We start from the raw sequence: 17,877 nt of genomic DNA, 5'->3' as shown, positions 1-17,877 counted from the left end.
AATGATGTAACTTTGAATATCCTGAGAGAAGTGGAATCGTTTGCACTATTAGTAGTTTCGACAACAATCCATAATTTCGGTGAAGTGAAATTCTTCTCAATTAATTTCAATGAATTCCGCTAGAGTCCAGAAATGTGTCTGAGAGAGTAATTGTGACATTTTATGGATAACTTTTCATATATACATTTATAGTAAAACGATCAAGTGTTGTTTTATTTACGAACTAACCTTTAAAGACATAGACTTTAAGGATGCTTTCTTATTATTTAAAGAATACTGGTGTTGGAACGTTTAGCAATTATGTTCTGGAAATATACGTTGGAATTTTTATATCATGCGAAGTTTTGGCAACTAAGTATGCCATTTTCAGTTTAATAGCTTCTCTACTTACATATTCTAAAGTGTCGATTAATTCCATTCGAAAAAGAATAAACAAACACAATGTAGGCAAAATGGTAAATGTTTCGCAGTCGGTAGGATTCGAAACTACGCGGGAAAATCCCAATGGATTTCAAATCCATCGCCTTAACCACTCGGCCTCGACTGCGGTTACTTGTATTTTCAAGTGAGCTTTTCTTCTCAATGGGAAATAAAATTAAATTTGAGCATGTTTAATATACAAGTAATAAAATCATGTGATATATCATTTAACTAAGAAGTGTTTAAAAACTTCATACTATTTGAACGTTGCTCTCATTTCAATGGGAGCTGTCACAACACTAAAATATTATGCTCTATCATTGACCACAAAACTTAATCTACACAGTATAGCAACCGTGGCTATCTAATGAGTAGCGTATATAATTAGTAAAGTGTGGTGTCTGTGCATCCGATTGTTTTCTCTCTTCATCGGTATTCGATCTATGTTTTTGATTACTGACGGTAAGTTTGAGCGTAATTATTTTCTTTCCTCCCACAAATTGTTGTTTTGTTTTTCCTGTTAGAGAATCTTCGATATTAATCCTTGTTAGGTTGATGATTGACTCACATTATCTTACATATTGTCCATTGTCTGTGGTTATAAATAACATCCCCCTTTTGTGCCTCGTCCAGTTCGTAGGGTAATATTAATTCGTATATTTTCACCAACTTCTCTCATGCATGATCGCACTATCGGTCCGTGTTCACAGTACGGCTCCTCCTTAAAGAACGAAAAAAAAATTGACGTTCCTCATCCTAAAAATAAACAAAGGATAAACGTCTGTGCTGTGAACCTCATCACAGTTTCTGACTTAGAATATAGTTTTTAAGAACAAACCTTTTCAAACTGAAATCGTGAAGTCTTCAATTAATATCCAACCATTCCCTATTAAAGAACGGCCATCCAGGAATATGACCTACTTTTACCCAATTGGATCCAACGTTATAATTCTCGCAAAGGGCGTCAATTGATCGCAAATATTTCGAAAGGTCGCACATCTGTACTACGTGGGCCTGGCATGGCCTAGCGCGTTAAGGCGTGCGCTTCGTAATCCGAGGGTCCCAGGTTCGTGCCGGAGTCGCGCCAAACATGCTCGCCCTCCCAGCAGTGGGGGCGTTATAATGTAACAGTCAATCCCACTTTTCGTTGGTAAAAGAGTAGCCCATAAGTTGGCGGTGGGTGGTGATGACTTACACTGTTAAATTAGGGACGGCAAGCACAGATAGCCCCCGAGTAGCTTTGTGCGAAATTCCAAAACAAACAAACAAACTGTACTACGTGAATGAACATGCTCGTCTTTAAGCCATCGAGGCGATAAAATATCACTTTTAGAGTAATGTAGCCCTAGCCTTATCTTCGTTTTTGTCTGTAGCTTCAAAAAATGTGACACTAGACAAAGATAGTCCTTTAGTAAGAAAGAAAAAAAATTTCACAACCAGTATTTTTAATAATTTTATCGTCTAAAAGTGGCCTTTGAAACAGCTCTAGTTCGGTTTCACTGTGAGTTCTCTCTTCACATTTATGTTGTCGTAACGTGAAAATCATTTCTAAGTTCAAACCCAAGTTTTCACGTCTCGTGTATTAAATTCTTAATGAGCTTTAATAAATAGAAATAATAACTTTCCTTTGGTTTCATCTTCACAATTTAATATTTATTGAATAAGCTTTGAGCTTCTTCGGCGTTCAAAATTCACTTCACTCTATAACAATTAGTATTGTTGAAGAATTATTATCATAAAACTTGTTATACTTCTGTACCCTACGTAGCATCTTGATATTGTGGAAAGGACGCACATGATGTGTTCGCACGTTTGTAGCTTGTCGTTCAAGAATATTACCTTCGGGAATTTGTAAAACTTTGTTGTGATATCCTAACAAATGGCTTGAAGAAGGATATAATAATATTTTGTTTCAATTGTAAACAAATTAAAACTAAAGATTATATCTGTGTTTTTCTTTCCCATTCTTTATCAATAAATGTAGTCAGTCGGTAAGAGTATGGCGAAAGTGTACAGACGAAACGAATACTCTTCCCACGTAAAACCGAAGCAAACAAAGAAGGACCAATATCCGTAAGACAAAAGTATTAGAAAGAATAAAAAGAAGTCGTTCAATGCATATAACTTACCAATAATCGAGCACAAGAAATAAATGAATCTTTATTCCATAGTTTATTTAAGTTTATTTAATATTGCTTATTAAATATTGAAAGTGGAATTTGTCTTTCTATCGTTTTGAAATCTCATTTTCTTTATTTTTATCCTAATTTTATATTAATATAAAAAATTGGCGAATGTCTCAGCTCTCTGTCCAAAAACCGTTGCGCTTGTTACTTTCACTTCTCACATCATAGTTTGTTTACTGTTCGATTGTTGTGTGAAGACCTTTAGCCTGAGATATTAGTTCCAAAACAATTACTTTCAGAAAGACTGAATAATTAAAGAAAAAGATATTTTTACAGTTACGTTCTGATTTTCAGCGTTCCAGGTTTTATGAGCCGTTCTTTGTCATCAGTAAATGTTCCGCAGTTATAGACGACGCCGAAAGCAATACGTCGTCTGCTAATGCTTAAAGTCATTTTCATCACAGTGGATGGGATAGCGAACGTTTGCAAGTATTGTACGCTATATTTTGTTTCAAAAGAAAACATGATAGAAAATGCATTTGAGTAATGTCAACGTGATGTTTAAAAATGCAATACTTCGTAAGAGTAGTGTTTAAAACTTAAACTAGAAAATGGAAAAACAATTTTACATCCAGTATTTTTAATACTGGCTGGTTACTGTTGGTTCCAAAAGTTTCGATATGAAGACGAAAGTGTTGAAGACCACGAAGATCATGGAAGGAAGTCATCCTTGGATGAAAACACATTAAGGGAAGCAGGTGAGATATACCCTTGCACACCAGTACGTGAGATTGCAGAAAAGATAGACACAAACAAATCAAAAATCATTGTAAAGACGAAAAGTTGAATAAGTGGGTTTCGCATGAGCTGACTGAAGAACAATAAAATCGGCGTTATGATACCTGTAAAGGATGGCAATCCAAAATTTGAACAAATTGGGATTCGAGGTTCTGCCTCATTCACCTCCTTCCCCAAACCTTTCCTCTGCAGATTTTGAAAACTGTTCAACAATAAACTCTGCAGCTGCAGAGGAAGCTTTCAGGGAGTTCACTAATTACAGAAACTCTGATTTCTATAGCAGGGGCATAACCAGCAAAATTATGTTGAAGCAAAGGGTGCCTTCCGTTACCCACAAAAACTCGTCCTACACTTTGAGACTCAAGATGCATTATAAGAGTAACGTCCAAACCCCACTATTCGATTAGAGTAGACCAAGAATTCGCGATGAGTACTGTTCACTCACTGCCCTTCCTGTAGTTTATGGGTTCCAGATTAGCGTACTCTAATTTTCACTGGAGCCTGTATAAAGTTGCGAGAGCTTGAAATAGCCTGGTGACAAAGGTACTTGACTCGCAACCTGAGGGCCCAGCATGGCCAGATGGTTAAGGCGCTCGACTCGTAATTTGAGGGTCGTAGGTTCGAATCCCTCTCACACAAAACATGCCTGCCATTTCATCTGTGGGGCGTTTTAATGTGACAGTCAATTCCACTATTCGCTGGCAAAAGAGTAGCCCAATAGTTGGAGGTGATAACAAGCTGCCTTCCCTGTAGCCTTACACTGCTAAATTATGGACGGTTAGCGCAGGTAGCTCTCGTGTAGCTTTGCGCAAAATTCAGAAACAAACAAACAAACAAACAAACTCCTATGTTCAGTCCTGTGTATGTATATATAAACCTATATTAAGAAAGACATCTGTACACAAATTATACCTGCGCTAGCCGTTTCTTATTTTGAATAACAAGGACCGTAGCTAATCAACAGCACCCACTGCCAACTCTTGGGTTACTCCTAACTGAAACATCAGAGGAATTTGACTATTACTCTCACATTTCCAAAATCCAGAGTGCGCTTTAGCAGTAACAGGAGTTGTTTTTTTACAAGTTTACATAACTTCCTACCTGTAACAAAACGAGCCGAACAAAGCCGCAAAGTGTCTCTAGTTTCAATATAAAGGACAATAAAAAGAGATCAGACTACTTGTTTTTAATACTTGCATTCAAAAACACTAGATTTCTCCAGTATTGACACATGTTATCACCAGTACACATAAAAGTTAAATCAGTCATTCCAACAAGACATGTCGAAGTCATAGATAAACAACCCACAAAACATGTTCATGCTATTAGCAAACAGTCGCCGAAAAATAATTACATTTTATTTCTCATGTGTTGGAAAATTGTCCTCGTTGCCATAGAGACAGATATCAAATTGAAAGGATTTTTATGTATACATATATCCTTCCTTTGCTCATCAGTTAGCAATACTGGCCTCTAAACAGGTGTAAATTGGTATTTTAAATTTGTTAGAGTTTGTAGTTTTTTTTGTTTTTTTCTAATTAAACACAAAGAGCTATCTGTACTCTGCCCACCATCGGTATCGAAACTTGGTATAAGTCCGTGGACATGCCGTTGTATAACTTGGTTCATTCATAGTTGTTGTTTTACAATTGACACTAGATAAATCATTACGAAAACAACTGAAAACAATTTGATTGTTGTTTATTTTAGAGCAAGTCATTGAAAGTTAAACTATTTTCCAAATGAAACTACTGTAGCAGTTCTAAACTGACTGGCCTGACTAAAATCATGAAAGTGGCATATTGATATTTTTTGTGCCCAAAAGACCTCCTTGTGATACTTATTACCAACTTGTATATGTTCGTTACAGAAATTCACAAAAGTAATACTTTTTGGAATCTGAAACCTTCATGAAAATTCCACATGTGCACATGAGTAGCGCGAGGCTTTGATATTCAAAACAGTGCAGTCGTGAGTGTCTGTATATCGGGATATTAGGGCTGGAAAACTAAAAAAAAAAGTTATTCAAAGTTATAGACCTTTTATCGGTCGGAGATTTATATATATAGATTCAGAATTATAATAACAATTGTTTTAGTAGCAAGTCCGAAACAGAGATTGATCACAGAACAAAACACTAGAGGGACACTCAATAAAGCGTATATCCCCACCACACAATAGAAAGTATACCTCCACCACTCAGTAGTGATCATACTTGGTCCTCAAAAAATGCAAAAATGTGTCGTTATCAAAGAATACGAATCATTTTAAGCAGAACAATAGGGAATACTGTTCTACATATGTCCACCAAGTTTAATCAAAAACCGATTATTTTTCCTGACGTATAGAATACAAATGACGTGGAATATGTTAGCATATAGGATTTGTTTTCATGACCTTCCAAAATTAATCACTTGTAAATTGGATCACAGTCCAAGTGTCTGCCAACTTTCGTCCAAGTCCATTCCGTTGGTTTCAAGAAATATTGCTGACAAACACATGCACACAGGAGGTAGCAAGGTCGAAAGTACAAAAAAAAAGTAGTAGTTGTTATTGTTTTGAATTAAGCCCAAAGCTACACAATGGGCTATCTGTGCTCTGCTCACCATCGAAACCCGAATTTTAGCATTGTAAGTCCGCAGACCACTGAGCCACTGGGGGTGAAGCTCAAAAGTGAAGTAAAAGCGATTAGAATAATAAGGAATGAAATATAGTCCATGTAACCTGTCTTAGAAATATGTATATGTTTATATATTCACACACACGTGAGTGGATGGTATAGGTTTTAAATAATTTATTCAAAATTTAAATAAACGTTTCCTAAGAGTGGCAATTTGTGATATCTTTATAAATTATATTTACAGTTTCTGTATTGTATAATGATCAGAGAAAGTTTATAAACGTTCCCTCGGATAAGTTATTGATATAGTTGTTTATTTGTTGATAAGCGCAAAGCTGCACAATGAGCCATATGTACTCTGCCCATTGCATTAACAGCTCTTACACTTTTCTCTGGTCCACCAGGTGGCAGTAGCGTCGCAGTAGTAATTATACGATGTTGTTTTCTTGAATTAAGCACAAAGCTACTCAATGGACCATCTGTGCTCTGCCCACCACGAGTATCGAAACCCGGTTTTAGCGTGGTAAGTCCGCATACATACCGCTGAGCCACTGGGGGCGTAATTATACGAATTGTGACACTTTAATATAATTTGTTTACTCACGCAAAGTGTTAACCATCTTTGATCTGTAACTACAGAAAAGGCAGTTATTTAACAGTACTCACCACCAACTCTTGAGCTACTCTAATCGAATAGGAATATTTGGTAACTTTTATAACACATACAGGGCGCGTTTTGTGATAAACGAGAGTAAACATAAAAAAGAATATGGTTTGTGTAATTAGTTCGATGTTTCACAAAAATAAATGAAAGTGGGTCAGGTGGCCCCGCAAGAACAAAGATTACGAAATTATTACACGGATTTCGTCAAATACATTAATTAGAAGTGTGCAGTTTGTAGTAGTGATGTAGATTAGAGAATGTACATTTCCGATCCCTCCGAGGTTCCAGTCCCAGGTATTCTGACGGCCCTGACACTATCGACTCCTGAAACTGAACAAAAACGAAAGGCACTCTCGTTTACGCGAGATGGTGTTTATTTAAGAACAATCACGAATAAAAAATCGGTGTTTAATTCCAGTTTCCATAATATCGATATTAAAGCGACAAACAATGATTTATAAAACTCAAATAAGCATTCTAAGTTGGTTAAAGCGCTCGACTCGTAATCTGGGGGTCGCAAGTTCAAATCTCCGTCATACTAAACATGTTCGCCCTTTCAATCGTTGGAGCGTTATAATATTTGGGTCAATCCTACTCTTCGTTCGTGAAACAGTAGCCCAAGAGTTGGCGGTGGGTGGTGGTGACTAGTTACCTTCCAACTCGTCTTACACTACTAAATTAGGAACGACTAACGCAAATAGTCCTCGTATAGCTTTGCACGAAATTCAAATCAAAACTCGTGTAGCTTTCCACGAAAAAGAAATCTAAGACTCGTACAAAATAATCATGACACACCTACACTCCCGGCAACAGGCCTAGTTACAGGGCAATAAAAAGTTAAACAAAAGAGGTCGGAACAGGCGTAGGTACACAATTAATCAAAAAAATGTTTTAAAAAACGAAATATTACATTTTCTCTTCTCTTTTAATCTTCGGTAAAACGTTCCTGATTTCCTTGTGTAAAAACAGAGTTATACGGTATTGATTATAATTTAAAATTTTATTGTAGAAATATATGTATAACACAAACTTGAGTGTACGCATACAATATTCACGTGCTTGAGTAAAACATATATTTACAATAACACTCATTACGACTTGTTTGCTCACGTTCGTTGTAAAACGTTTCTCAGCCGAAGCGCCCCTGTTGAAATCACCAGTGACTGTTCTGAAGGACACTACGATACGATTGTTTGTGCTATAACACAGGTTGAGCTCTGAAAGACACTCTTTTGTTGATATTATTTGTTGGAGCGTATTAAGAATAATTATACTGTTCTAGAGATTAAACTGAACATTGTTTAGTATTACTAGGGTTAATTCAAGGGCGTGACATTGGTTATAAACCTGTGGGGGGTGGAGATCATAATTATTGCTATAGTCTTCAACAAAAGAACTTGTAACAACCGAAAGTTAGTCTGGGTTTTCTATACAATATCTTTTATGATCACGTTAAACTTAAACTTCTCACACAGAAATGAAACGGCGGCACGAAGCGGAAATCGTTGAGACATTTAAAAATAATCTCTAATAGGAAATCTTTACTGTGACGCCACCTTTCTCGAATGTCATGTTGACCTGAAATAATTTTATCTTTGACCCAATCTATAATAGAAAATCTTTATTATGGCGCCACCTTTCTCGGATGTAGTGTTGACCTGCGACAGTTTTATCTTTGACCCGATTTCTCACAGGAAATCTTTATTGTGGCGCCACCTTTCTCGGATGTAGTATTGACCTGAGACAGTTTTATCTTTGACCCAATTTCTCACAGGAAATCTTTATTATGGCGACACCTTTCTCGGATGTAGTATTGACCTGAGACAGTTTTATCTTTGACCCAATTTCTCACAGGAAATCTTTATTGTGGCGCCACCTTTCTCTAATGTAATGTTGTCCACATTAACTCCCTCATAGAAATATAGTACTCTGATTCTTATTTTAGATTTCGCGACCATGCCAAATGGTCCAGTTGCGGTTAGATCATAGAGATAGAAAGTTCGTCAAAAAAAACAACAAAAAACAAACAACAAACAAACCAAAAGCGAATTATAGAAATAGCTGACTTTTCCCAGTGTTGTCATGAAACATACACCTAAATTTCTCGAAGCTTTTGTAAGTAAACAGAAAACATCTCTGAAATAAAATGCGCATGTGTAAACAACCGATGTTGTGTCGTGCGTGCACAACCACTGTTATTGATATTAACAATCTCTTCTGAGCTATCGTGGTTTCTCGGTAGACAATCAATTCAACTTTTCCGGTTTCGGTCATTTTCTTCTTGAGGAATAACTTTCTCCTGTACGTAACCAAACATCCTTTCTTGTCCTTTAGGAGCAGGAGCTGTGAATAATGTCATCCGTGACCGAAGCAATTTTCAATATAATTTCAAATTCTAAATATTGCTCTTTTAAGCAGAAGCGTGTGACGTGTGAAAGAAACACACATGTTGAACATAAACCATTAATGATATTTACCGTATTTCCGGTTACAAAACATCCTCACCGTCTTGTATAAGAATAAAGAAAACTGTGCCATTGTATATGAGATTTGTGATTTAAGTTTCATCGTATAAATAACACAAATGACATCAGAACACATAATTTTGATATACATTCAATTAATTAACAATTAATCAAATAAAATCAAACAAATTCAAGTATTCTGAAAGACTTGAGACCTATTAGAGTGATTTCTCTGATGATAAGATGATGCTTTTGAGAAAGTCTTTAATTTAAAAGTTTTAATGAATGAACATGAATTTGGAAAATGTTTTTCACTGATAAGATCAACAGTATAGTTGTTTTATGGAGGATTAGAAACGTGTTCTGCAAATATTAAGGCTAATTTGTGACACCTTTGCTATTTTTCTTATAAGAGCAAAGAAAATTAGCTTATTAAAATACACTCTATGATTTCAAAAAATCATTTACAGGACCAAAGCCTAGGACTGGTTCCGAAGAATAATAATCTCTGAAAACTGTGACAACTAGTCTTGCAAGAAGGAAACAACAAACAACAAAGCAAGTGAATAAGAATAAAATATTGTAACTTAATGTTACTTGTGAGTACGAATGTCAGAAATAAATACCTACTAACTAATGTTGTCCAAAAAACTGGAAATAATAATAAAAAAATGCAGATAAGAAGTCTAAACCCTGAATTCCACAGGGTTGAGAGCAACCTCAAAGGCCAGAACGATAAAAAAATGGACAAGGTAAAGCACCTAGATATAAGATGGAGGGATATGAACACCAAACTAAGGAAATACCAAAAACAAAAAAATCAGAACAAAGACAGAAGGGGAAAATTAAAACTAAAGTAACAAACAAAGATTAAGAGAGGTCTTCATCAAAAGAATTGGAGTCAAGATAACAAACATCAGTAAGGAGGTGAGAAAGAGAGAGAGAAAAGATAGATAAAAGTGAACAAATAGTGGGAAAGAAAAGAAGGAGAAAGAGGAGACCCTAAAAGAAAAAAAGAAGATGTTGGATATTATGAAATATCATGAAAAGATGGGTACAACAATACAGATGTGGTACAGTACAGAAATAGATCAGAAAGAAGTAGAATGACTGAAGAGAATTTATAATATACAGTTGAAAAAAAAAGAATATCACATACCTGATTCATGAACATAGCAAACACATAAAGTGTCATTTCATCTCAGAGAGAGATAAGCCAGTAACTAAGGCCAAAGGTAAACCTCTCCAACAGTTTTGATTTTATGAAATAAACATCTTTTTTTGTATCAATTCAAAACCCATCAAACACACTGTTGTAAGATAAAAATTTTATTCTCTTAAAACTATGTGCAAATTAACTTTGTTTTATTGTCAAAAGGTTTCTCTTAATATAAGTAATAACTTTTAAAACAATTTTTTTCATCAATTTAGACATAATTTTTGATGATTCTTTTTGGTAATTTCTTTCACTTCTTCATACAGTTACTTAAACTGATAAGGCCTAATGTACACGGCCTATCCAACAGTGACCTTGTCTGTGAAATACCACGTGATATAGTGAAGAGCTGTAAAGTGACTTGTTTTGTAATTTATGATGTCTGTAACCTTTGGTAATATCTTCTTACAGGATATTTTACTGGGGTCAGACTATTTATGTAGAGTTAACTCTTTAAACTCATCACTGAAAATCTTGGATTTTTATTCTAAATATACTGCTTTATATTCTTTACTGATATAACGCATCAGCAAAAACTTAATAATTTTTCCAGGAAAATAAAATACTTACACATAAAGAACATGAAAACATTTACATCATCAACCCATGCTTGATATCAAAAAACTGCAAAAGCCATCAATTTCTGGAGAGTAAACAAAAATAATTCAAGTTGGAAAAATCTGATAAATGTATTCATATAAACTAAAATCGAAACAAAACAACTTGAAAAACAAATACAAAATTGAAATACACATCCTTCACACAAATCACAACTGAAACCTCAATTCATCAAATAATTATGATAGCAATCACAGTTTTTTTCTCAGGTGCATTATTTCACTAAAATAAGTTATTTGACAAAATAAAAACAAAATCACTGTATTAACCTATTATCACTAATTTTCTTAACATTTTACAATCATCTCAACAAAACATCTGATATATTTACATCTTTCTCAGCAAACAAAAATTGAAGTACATTTTCTCAAAGTAAATTGCTTCTTCAATGAGTAATGCCACAAAAATGAAAAAACTTTGCATATTATTATAATTCTAAAATTCACTACTCATCCTATTTATAAAATGAAACAGTTCCTGTCCCAAGTATTTACTTTTCACAGGACTATAGTATAGTACATACTGCTAATTATTGGCTGTTTCATAGTTTGAATAAAGTAATTTTAAATTTTAGAATGATAAAGTAAGTCAATATAGGACATTAATGTAAATTTAAACACCCGCACCCGCCGCCTACCGACGGGGAACCCATTTCTTCGGCCTGTTTCGCGAGTGCGTGGACAAACAGCAGCTTGCTGCGGCGTGTCGGACGTCTACACGCAGTTGTAGCGAAAAGTGCCCGAACGGTTGGCGGAGGGAAATTCTCTTCGACGTCCCTAAAGGATATCTTCGGCATTTCGACAACCTGTTCCCGCCAACTACACGCATTGGCCTCGGGACACCTCGAACAGAGACTCAGAGCAAATGAGAGCGAGCGGGAAATTTAAACACCCGCGCCCGCCGCCTACCGACAGGGGAACCCATTTCTTTGGCCTGTTTCGCGCGTGCGTGGACCAACAGCAGCTTGCTGCAGCGTGTCGGACGTCTACACGCAGTTGTAGCGAAAAGTGCCCGAACGGTTGGCTGCGGGTCCTTCGATTCGACGTCCATAGAGGATATCTTCGGCATTTTGACCACTTGTTATCGCCAACTACACGCATTGGCACCGGGACACCTCGAACAGAGTCTCAGAGCAAATGAGAGCGAGCGGGAAATTTAAACATTTGACCCCGCCCCCTACTGAAGGTGGAACGCATTTCTTCAGCCTGTTTCTCGCGTGTGTTGACCAAGAGCAGCTTGCTGCGGCGTGACGGCCGTCTACACGCAGTTGTAGCGAAAAGAGCACGAACGGTTGGCGGCGGGTTCTTCGATTCGACGTTCATAGAGGATATCTTCGGCATTTCGACCACCTGTTACTTCCAAACACACACATTGGGCTCGGGACACCTCGAAGAGAGGCACAGAGCAAATGAGAGCGAGCGGGAAATTTAAACATCCGCTCCCGCCGCCTACCGACAAGGAAATCCATTTCTTCGGCCTGTTTCGCGCGTGCGTGTACCAACAGCAGCTTGCTGCGGCGTGTCGGACGTCTAAACGCAGTTGTAGCGAAAAGTGCCAGAACGGTTGGCGGCGGGTCCTTCGATTCGACGTCCCTAGAGGATATATTCGGCATTTCGACCAACGATTCCCGCCAACTACAAAATTGACCACGGGACACCTCGAACACAGTCTCAGAGCAAATGAGAGCGTGCGGGAAATTTAAACACCAGTGCCCGCCGCCTACCGACGAGCAACCCATTTCTTTGGCCTGTTTCGCGCGTGCGTGCACCTACAGATGCTTGCTGCGGCGTGTCGGACGTCTACACGCTGTTGTAGCGAAAAGTGCCCGAACGATGGCGGCGGGTCCTTCGATTCGACGTCCCTAGAGGATATCTTGGGCATTTCGACCACCTGTTCCCGCCAACTACATGCATTGGCCTCAGGACACCTCGAACAGAGTTTCAGAGCAAATGAGAGCGAGCGGGAAATTTAAACACCAGCGCAATCCGCCTATCGACGGGGAAACCCATTTCTTCGGCCTGTTTCGCGCGTGCGTGGACCAACAGCAGCTTGCTGCAGCGTGTCGGACGTCTAAACGCAGTTGTAGCGAAGAGTGCCAGAACGGTTGGCGGCGGGTCCTTCGATTCGACGTTCATAGAGGATATCTTCGGCATTTGGACCACCTGTTACTGCCAAACACACACATTGGGCTCGGGACACCTCGAAGAGAGGCACAGAGCAAATGAGAGCGAGCGGGAAATTTAAACACCCGCGCCCGCCGCCTACCGACGAAGGAACCCATATCTTCGGCCTGTTTCGGGCGTGCGTGGACCACAGCAGCTTGCTGCAGCGTGTCGGACGTCTACACGCAGTTGTAGCGAAAAGTGCCCGAACGGTTGGCGGCAAGTTCTTCGATTCGACGTCCCTGGAGGATATCTTCAGCATTTCGACCACCTGTTCCCGCCAACTACACGCATTGGCCTGAAGACACCTCGAACACAGGTACAGAGCAAATCAGAGAGAGCGGGAAATTTAAACACCCGCGCCCACCGCCTACCGAAGGGGAATCCATTTCTTCAACCTCTTTCGCGCGTGCGTGGACCAACAGCAGCTTGCTGCAGCGTGTCGGACGTCTACACGCAGTTGTAGCGAAAAGTGCCCGAACGGTTGGCGGCGGGTTCTTCGATTCGACGTCCCTGGAGGATATCTTCAGCATTTCGACCACCTGTTCCCGCCAACTACACGCATTGGCCTCGGGATACCTCGAACAGAGATCAGAGCAAATGAAAGTGAGCAGGAAATTTTAACACCCGCGCCTGCCGCCTACCAACAGGGAACCCATTTCATCGGGGTATTTCGCGCTTGGTTGGACCAACAGCAGCTTGCTGCAGCGTGTCGGACGTCTACACGCAGTTTTAGCGAAAAGTGCCCGAACGGTAAGCGGCGGGTCTTTCGATTCGACGTCCCTAGAGGATATCTTAGGCATTTCGACCAACTGTTACCGCCAACTACACGAATTGGCCTCGGGACACCTCGAACAGAGGCACAGAGCAAATGAGAGCGAGCCGGAAATTTATACATCCGCGCCCTCCTCCTACCGACGAGGGAACCCATTTATTCCGCCTGTTTCGCGCGTGCGTTGACCTACAGCAGCATGCTGCGGCGTGTCGGACGTCTACACGCAGTTGTAGCGAAAAGTGCCCGAACGGTTGGCGGCGGGTCCTTCGATTCGACGTCTCTATAGGATATCTTCGGCATTTCGATCACCTGTTCCAGCGAACTACACACATTGACATCGGGACACCTCGAACAGAGATCAGAGCAAATGAGAGCGAGCGGGAAATTTTAACACCCGCGCCCGCCGCCAACCGACAGGGGAACCCATTTCGTCGATGTATTTCTCGCTTTCATGGACCAACAGCAGCTTGCTGCAGCGTGTCGGACGTCTACACGCAGTTTTAGCGAAAAGTGCACGAACGGTTAGCGGCGGGTCTTTCGATTCGACGTCCCTAGAGGATATCTTCGGCATTTCGACCACCTGTTACCGCCAACTACACGGATTGGCCTCGGGACACTCGAACAGAGTAACAGAGCAAATAAGAGCGAGCGGGAAATTTAAACACCCGCGCCCGCCGCCTACCTTCGGGGAACCCATTTCTTCGGCCTGTTTTGCGCGTGCGTGGACCAACAGCAGCTTGCTGCGGCGTGTCGGAAGTCTAGACGCAGTTGTAGCGAAAAGTGCCCGAACGGTTGGGGGCGGGTCCTTCGATTCGACGTCCCTAGAGGATATATTCGGCATTTCGACCAACGGTTCCCGCCAACTACAAAATTGGCCACGGGACACCTCGAACAGAGTCTCAGAGCAAATGAGAGCGTGCGGGAAATTTAAACACCAGTGCCCGCCGCCTACCGACGAAGGAACTTATATCTTCGGCCTGTTTCGGGCGTGCGTGGACCACAGCAGCTTGCTGCAGCGTGTCGGACGTCTACACGCTGTTGTAGCGAAAAGTGCCCGAGAGATTGGCGGCGGGTCCTTCGATTCGACGTCCCTAGAGGATAAATTCGGCATTTCGACCAACTGTTCCCGTCAACTATAAGATTGGATTCGGGACACCTCGAACAGAGGCACAGAGCAAATGAGAACGAGCGGGAAATTTAAACACCCGCGCCCGCCGCCTACCTACGGGGAACCCATTTCTTCGGCCTGTTTCGCACGTGCGTTGACCAACAGCAGCTTGGTGCGGCGAATCGGACGTCTACACGCAGTTGTAGCGAAAAGTGCCTGAACGGTTGGCGGCGGGTCTTTCGATTCGACGTCCCTACACGATATCTTCGGCATTTCGACCACTTGTTTTTGCCAACTACACGCATTGGCCTCGGGACACCTCGAACAGAACCTCAGAGCAAATGAGAGCGTGCGGGAATTTTAAACACCAGCGCCCGCCGCCTACCGACGGGGAACCCATTTCTTCCGGCTGTTTCGCGCGTGCGTGGACCAACAGAAGCATGCTGCAGCGTGTCGGCCGTCTACACGGAGTTGTAGCGAAAAGTGCCCGAACGGTTGGCGGCGGGTCCTTCGATTCGACGTCCCTAGAGGATATCTTCGGCATTTGGACCACCTGTTCCCGCCAACTACACGCATTGGCCTCGGGACACCTCGAACAGAGGCACAGAGAAAATGAGAGCGAGCGGGAAATTTAAACACCCGCGCCCGCCGCCAACCGAAGGGGGAATCCATTTCTTCAACCTCTTTCGCGCGTGCGTGGACCAACAGCAGCTTGCTGCAGCGTGTCGGACGTCTACACGCAGTTGTAGCGAAAAGTGCCTGAAAGGTTGGCGGCGGGTCCTTCGATTCAACGTCCCTAGAGGATATCTTCAGCATTTCGACCACCTTCTCCCGCCAACTACACGCATTGGCCTCGGGATACCTCGAACAGAAATCAGAGCAAATTAGAGCGAGCGGGAAATTAGACACCCGCGCCCGCCGCCTACCGAAAAGGGAACCCATATCTTCGGCCTGTTTCGCGCGTTCGTGGACCACAGCAGCTTGCTGCAGCGTGTCGGACGTCTACACGCAGTTGTAGCGAGAAGTGCCCGAACGGTTGGCGGCGGGTCTTTCGATTCGACGTCCCTAGAGGATAACTTCGGCATTTCGACCACTTGTTTTTGCCAACTACACGCATTGGCCTCGGGACACCTCGAACAGAACCTCAGAGCAAATGAGAGCGTGCGGGAATTTTAAACACCAGCGCCCGCCGCCTACCGACGGGAACCCATTTCTTCCGCCTGTTTCGCGCGTGCGTGGACCAACAGCAGCATGCTGCGGCGTGTCGGACGTCTACACGCAGTTGTAGCGAAAAGTGCCCGAACGGTTGGCGGCGGGTTCATCGATTCGGCGTCCACAGAGGATATCTTGGGCATTTCGACTACCTGTTCCCGCCAACAACACGCATTGGCCTCGGGACACCTCGAACAGAGTCTCAGAGCAAATGAGAGCGAGCGGGAAATTTAAACACCCGCATCTGCCGCCTACCGACGGGGGAACCCATTTCTTCGGCCTGTTTCGCTCGTGCGTGGATCAACAGCAGCTTCCCGCGGCGTATCGGACGTCTACACGCAGTTCTAGGGAAAAGTGCCCAAACGGTTGGCGACGGGTCCTTCGATTCGACGTCCCTAGAGGATATCTTCGGCATTTCGACCAACTGTTCACGCCAACAACACGCATTGGAATCGGGACACCTCAAAGAGAGTCTAAGAGCAAATGAGTGCGAGCGGGTAATTTAAACACCCGCGCCTGTCGCCTACCGACGGGGGAACCCATTTCTTCGGCATGTTTCGCGTTTCCGTGGACCAACAGCAGCATGCTGCGGCGTGTCGGATATCTACACGCAGTTGTAGCGAAAAGTGCCCAAACGGTTGAAGGCGGGTCCTTCGATTCGACGTTCCTAGAAGGTATCTTCGGCATTTCGACCACCTAATCCAGCCAACTACACGCATTGGCCTCGGGACACCTCGAACAGAGGCACAGAGCAAATGAGAACGAGCGGTAAATTTAAACAACCGCGCCCGCCGCCTACCGAAGCGGAACCCATTTCTTCGGCCTGTTTCGCACGTGCGTTGACCAACAGCAGCTTGCTGCGGCTTGTCGCACGTCTACACTCAGTTGTAGCGAAAAGAGCCAGAACGGTTGGCGGGGGGTATTTCGATTCGACGTCCCAAGAGGATATCTTCGGCATTTCTACCACCTGTTCCCGCCAAGTACACGCATTGGCCTCGAAACACCTCGAACAGAGGCACAGAGCAAATGAGAGCGAGCGGGAAATTTAAACACCCGCGCCCATCGCCTACCGACAAAGAAACCATTTCTTCTCCCTGTTTCGCGCATGCGTGGACCAACAGCAGCTTGCTGAAGCGTGTCGGCCGTCTACAAGCAGTGGTAGCGAAAAGTGCACGAACGGTTGGCGGCGGGTCCTTCGTTTCGACGTTCATAGAAGATATCTTCGGCATTTCGACCACCTGTAACTGCGAAACACACACATTGGGCTCGGGACACCTCCAAGAGAGGCACAGAGCAAATGAGAACGAGCGGGAAATTTAAACACCAGCGCCAGCCGCCTACCGACGGGGAAACCCATTTCTTCGGCCTGTTTCGCGCGTGAGTGGACCAACAGCAGCTTGCTGCGGCGTGTCGGACGTCTACACGCAGTTGTAGCGAAAAAAGGCCCGAATGGTTGTCGGCGGGTCCTTCGATTCGGCGTCCATAGAGGATATCTTGGGCATTTCGACTACCTGTTCCCGCCAACAACACGCATTGGCCTCGGGACACCTCGAACAGAGTCTCAGAGCAAATGAGAACGAGCGGGAAATTTAAACACCCGCACCCGCCGCATACAGACGGGGGTACCCATTTCTTCAGCCTGTTTCTCGCGTGTGTTGACCAAGAGCAGCTTGCTGCGGCGTGTCAGACGTCT

The 17,877-nt window shown here is 42.3% G+C and overlaps 1 non-coding gene across 1 annotated transcript; it reads right to left on the bottom strand.

The window, feature by feature from the left end:
• Positions 1-465: 465 nt before the first annotated feature.
• Positions 466-547, bottom strand: TRNAS-UGA (transfer RNA serine (anticodon UGA)). Its single transcript has one exon. It is a non-coding gene; the product is annotated as a tRNA-Ser (tRNA).
• Between the last annotated feature and the right edge of the window lie 17,330 nt (positions 548-17,877).

The sequence above is a fragment of the Tachypleus tridentatus genome, chromosome 11 (genome assembly GCF_004210375.1).
Source record: "Tachypleus tridentatus isolate NWPU-2018 chromosome 11, ASM421037v1, whole genome shotgun sequence".
Lineage (NCBI taxonomy): Eukaryota > Metazoa > Arthropoda > Merostomata > Xiphosura > Limulidae > Tachypleus > Tachypleus tridentatus.
Note: the sequence above shows the minus strand (reverse complement) of the source record. Positions and strands in the feature narration are given on the sequence as shown.